General features: G+C 37.2%; 1 long non-coding RNA gene across 1 annotated transcript; it reads left to right on the top strand.

Annotated features, from left to right (window-relative positions):
- The first annotated feature begins 362 nt into the window (after window positions 1–362).
- LOC134279849 (uncharacterized) lies at window positions 363–3,588 on the top strand. Its single transcript, XR_009994775.1, has 3 exons — window positions 363–1,420; window positions 2,294–2,359; window positions 3,431–3,588. It is a non-coding gene; the product is annotated as an uncharacterized LOC134279849 (long non-coding RNA).
- The last annotated feature ends 2,068 nt before the right edge of the window (window positions 3,589–5,656 follow it).

The following is a 5,656-nucleotide window of genomic DNA, read 5'->3' as shown; positions in this document are numbered from 1 at the left end:
GTGAGCTTTTCTGATCACCCGTTGTCCGTCGTCCGTCTGTCTGTCTGTCCGTCCGTCTGTAAACTTTTCACATTTTCAACTTCTTCTCAAGAACCACTGGACCAATTTTAACCAAACTTGGTACAAAGCATCCTTGGTTGAAGAGGAATTTAAATTGTTAAAACCAAGGCCGGAGACCCCTTTCAAGGAGAAATAATCAAGAAAATACAAAAATAGGGTGGGGTCATTAAAAAATCTTCTCCTCAAGAACCACTGGGCCAGAAAAGCTGAAACTTATATGAAGGCATCCTGGAGTAGTGTAAATTCTTAATTGTTCAAGTCATGACCCCCGGTGGTAGGGTGGGGCCACAATAGGGAATCCAAATTTTACATACAAATGTATATGGGAAAAAACTTTAAAAATCTTCTTCTCAAGAACCACTGCGCCATAAAAGCTGAAACTTATGTGGAACATCCATGGGTAGTGAAGATTCTAAATTGTTCAAATCATGACCCCCGAGGGTAGGGCGGGGTCACAATAGGGAATCCAAGTTTTACATAGAAATATATAGGGAAAAACTTTAAAAATCTTCTTCTCAAGAAGCACTGGGCCAGAAAAGCTGAAACTTTCGTGGAAGCATCCTGGGGTAGTGTAGATTATAAATTGTCCAAATCATGACCCCTTTGGGTAGGGCGGGGCCACAATATGGAATCTAAGTTTTACATAGAAATATATAGGGAAAAAACTTTTAAAATCTTCTTCTCAAGAAGCACCAGGCCAGAAAAGTTGAGACTTATGTGGAAGGATCTTGGGGTAGTGTAGATTATAAATTGTCCAAATCATGACCCCTGGTGGTAGGGTGTGGTCACATTTTGTATTACAAAGGGGGGATATCTGTTAAAGAACAGCATGGCCAAAGTTTCTCAGCTGAGCGATGTGGCCCATGGGCCTCTTGTTTAACCTTGGCATTTCCTTTGATCTTGACCTCACTTTAATGAAATTAGTGTCAAACTTCATATGCTGATACATACTAATGTAAGCACTTCAACTGCATCACTATTCAAGATATTTTGATCAAATTTCATACATTTATACAAATTTTCATGTTGCTTTACTAATATACCCTCGGCGGGGCATTCATGTCCTCTGGACATATTTCTAGTTACCTTTATAACTAATAGGTTTGTGACAATCCGAAAGTAAATTAAGAAATGTGTTACAGTTTTGAGAGTATCAGACAACTTTTATCAATGCATCATGAAACATTTCCATGAACAATCTAAATTAAACCATACTTCATGTAAAACATTAGTCTTTTAAGACATTGAAGCTATACAGAAATATTTACTCATTGTACTGAGTTTGTTTTGACAGGTCTCCCAGGATGTGCTGTTTGACTATGTAAAACTAAAGAGGCTGAAGAAATCAACGTTTTAACAGGTTTCAAAAATCTTTAAATTTTTAGCTCATCTAAGCCGAAGGCTCAAGTGAGCTTTTCTGATCACATTTTGTCCGGTGTCCATCTGTCTGTCTGTAAATTTTCACATTTTTGACTTCTTAAGAACCGCTGGGCCAATTTCAACCAAACTTGCCACAAAGCATCCTTGGGTGACGGGGATTTAAGTTTCTTCAAATGAAGGGCCATGCTCTCATTCAAGGGGAGATAATTTGGTATTAAGGAAAATTTGATGGGATGTTTTAAAAATCTTCTTCTTAAGAACCACTGTGCCAGGAAAGATGAAACTTATGGGAAAACATCCTCAGGTAGTGTATATTCAAGTTTGTTCAAATCATGACCCCCGGAGGTAGGGCGGGGCCAAAATGGCTGACCAAAGTTTTACATAGAAATATATAAGAAAATTCTTTAAAAATCTTCTTCTCAAGAATAACAAAGCCATAATTCGTCATATTCATATGGAAGCATCCTCAGGTTGTGCAAATTCAAGTTTGTTCAAATCATGACCCCCAGGGGTAGAGTTGGGCCACAATGGCCGACCAAAGTTTTACATAGAAATATATAGGAAAATTCTCATCTTCTCAAGAAAAGCCATGACTGGTCATGGGACTACTTTTGGATTTAAACTTTTCAATAATAAACCAATTTGTATTTTTTCCTAGCTATAGTGCTCAGGTGAGCGATGTAGCCCATGGGCCTGTTGTTTAATATGATGGGTTGGTATTTTAAAGACTTGACAAAATCCAGGTCTACATTTCCATTAATAATCTAAAATATATCATACAAATAACATTAGTTTTCAAGACATTGAAGCTATACAGAAATATTTACTAATTGTACTGTGTTGATTTTGACAGGTCTCCCAGGATGTGCTGTTGAAGTATGTAAAGCTAAAGAAGAGGAACAAATTACCATTTTGACAGGTTTAACTAATGCCTAAATTTAGTTTTTTAGCTCACCTGAACCGAAGGCTCAAGTGAGCTTTTCTGATCACATTTTGTCCGGCGTTGGTCTGTCTGTTAACTTTTCACATTTTTGACTTCTTCTGAAGAACCACTGGGCTAATTTCAACCAAACTTGGCACACAGTATCCTTGGATGAAGGGAATTCAAATTTGTTCAAATGAAAGGCCAAGCCCTCTTCCAAGGGGAGATAATTATGAATAAGCGAAAAATTAATTGCATCTTTTAAAAATCTTCTTCGCCAAAACCCTTGGGCTAGGAAAGATGAAACTCATGTTGAAGCATTCTCATGTAGAGTAGATTCAAGTTTGTTCAAATCATGATCCCCAGGGGTAGGGCGAGGCCACAATTGACGATTAAAGGTTTATATAGGAATAAATACATTGGAAAATCAAATTTTTTAAAACTCTCCTTTTTTAGAACAATAAAGCCATGATTGGTCATATCTTTATGTAAGCATCCTTACGTAGTGTTGATTCAAGTTTGTTCAAGTCATGAATGTGAAGTAGGGGGTGGGTAGGGTGGGCCACAATTGGAAATTAATAAGTATCAAGGAATTTTTTTCCCAAGAACAGAAATGCAATGTTTAATCATATAGATATGGAGGCATCCTCAGATAGTAGAAAGTCATACTGGTTCAAATGAGGGCTACCACGGTTAGGGCTGGGTCACAATGGGAGGGGGGATTCAAATGAATAAATAGGGAAAAATCATCTGCTCAAAAACAGTTAGGCATTTGTTGTATGGAAGCATCATTGGGTATTTGGTAGTTTAAAATTTCCGATCCCCCCGTCTCAACTACTCAATACTGAAGTGATTTCTTCTTTTATTTCCTAGCCATAGGTCTCAGGTGAGCGATGTGGCCCATGGGTCTTTTGTTTAATATTAGGGGTTGGTATTTTAAAGACTTGACAAAATTCAGGTCTACATTTCCATGAATAATCTAAAATATATCATACAATAACATTAGTCTTGTAAGACATTGAAGCTATACAGAAATATTTACTCATTGTACTGTGTTGATTTTGACAGGTCTCCCAGGATGTGCTGTTTTACTATGTAAAGCTAAAGAAGAGGAAGAAATCACCATTTTGACAGGTTTAACTAATGCCTAAATTTAGTTTTTTAGCTCACCTGAGCGGAAGGCTCAAGTGAGCTTTTCTGATCACATTTGTCCGGTGTCGGTCTGTCTGTAAACTTTTCACATTTTCGTTCTCATTGACAAGAACAACTGGGCGAATTTCAACCAAACTTGCTACAAAGCATCCTTGGGTAAAGGGAATTTGAGTTTCTTCAAATGAAGGGCTATGCCCTCATTCAAGGGACATAATTGGGAATTAAGGAAAATTTGGTGGGATATGTTTTAAAAATCTTCTTCTTAAGAACCACTGTGCCAGGAAAGATGAAACTTATGGGGAAACATCCTTAGGTAGTGTAGATTCAAATTTGTTCAAATCATGACCCCCGGAGGTAGGGCGGGGCCAAAATGGCCGACCAAAGTTTTACATAGAAATATATAAGAAAATTCTTTAAAAATCTCCTTCCCAAGAATGACAAAGCCATAATTCATCATATTTATATGGAAGCATCCTCAGGTAGTGTAGATTCAAAATTCTTCAAATCATGACCCCCGGGGGTAGGGAAGGGTCACAATGGTCGACCAAAGTTTTACATAGAAATATATAGGAAAATTCTCATCTTCTCAAGAATAGCAAAGCCATGACTGGTCATGGGACTACTTTAGGATTTAAACTTTTCAATAATAAACCAATTTGTATTTTTTTCCTAGCCATAGTGCTCAGATGAGTGATGTGGCCCATGGGCCTCTTGTTTAATATTACTGGTTGGTATTTTAAAGACTTGACAAAATTCAGGTCTACATTTCCATGAATAATCTAAAATATATCATACAACTAGAGCCGAGCTCGTTGCAAAGCAACGAATAGGTCTTCCGTTGGAGCTACGGAATGGAAGACGTAACCTTGAGTCTAGGTCAAACAATTCTAAAGTCATAAATAAATAAGCAACCTAGAGGCTTGTTAAGGAGTTTATACAGGAAAAAGACTGTAAAGGAATGTTATGTGCAAGACCTTGAACTTTCTAAATGACCTTGCGACAAGCAATGACAAACTCTGTTATAAAAATACATAATCTGTGTATTACCGACTGGAAAAGTTCCCGTATGTTTTTTTTAGATATTCCTTTAGTCCACAGATCTACCCAAAACATCTTATCTTAAGTGACCTTGAACTTGAGTCAAGGTCATGCCCCACCCTGCATTATATGAGCAATGTTTCACTGGTACAAATACGATTGAGAATTTAAAGTTTCTCTGTCAGTAACAGTGACTCGTCCAAAAGACTGGATATGTTCAGTCAAATTTTTTTCTGAACATATATCGAATCCAAAGAATTTATTAGGTTCAAAACTATGATTTACATAATGATTTTACTAGAAATATATCTATAGGACATAAATGCCCCGCCCAGTGTATATTAGCAAATAATGCAACATTAAATCTGTATAAGTGTATGACGTTTGTTGAGAATATCTTAAATAGTTTCTTAAAAATTGAAATCTTAAAAATCGATATAGATTATAAAAATCCGTTCAGATAATGCATATAGGCATAAACTTACATAAAAATATCTCAAATGGTTTCTTAAATACTAAGCAAATTGCAAATTAAAGACAGGTGGTGTCGAGGTCACAGGAAAGTGAAGATCAAAATCATCTGAAAATGTATCAGGATGCTAAAGTTTGATAAAAATGTCTTGAATGGATTCTTCAAAACCGAAGGTCGCCCGTGAGGCACAGTGGTTAGAGCATCTAATCTACACTAAGGTTTGGATAGCTCTCATAAGTGTGTATCAGTATATGAAGTTGAGTAAAAATATATATTTTTCTTCAAAACTGTCTGAGCTAAATACTAACTGAATTACAGGGACGTAGCATCCGGGGGGGGGGGGGGGGGGGGGGGCTGCCCCCCCCCACTTTTTTCATCAACATTACCTTTAGTATACGAAATGTTAATTGAAATGATGGTTGGCCTTCCCACTTTTTACCATAGTATAGTGATATGAAGGAATTGTTTGAAAATGTAGTAAAAGTAGTAAAAAAAATTTTGGAAGTGAAGGTAACTTGCCTTTGAAAAAGTTGGCCACTACCTCCCCCCCCCCCCCTCCCCCCCCCCCCCCCCCCCCCCCCCCCCCCCTAAATAGGATTTTCGAGTTTGGGAAACTTTTTAACTTTTTTTTT

This window comes from Saccostrea cucullata, unplaced genomic scaffold (assembly GCF_032062105.1).
Source record: "Saccostrea cucullata isolate Sc308-1 unplaced genomic scaffold, CSIRO_AGI_Scuc_v1 ctg14590, whole genome shotgun sequence".
In the NCBI taxonomy this organism is placed as follows: domain Eukaryota; kingdom Metazoa; phylum Mollusca; class Bivalvia; order Ostreida; family Ostreidae; genus Saccostrea; species Saccostrea cuccullata.
This window is presented reverse-complemented; position numbering and strand designations above follow the sequence as displayed.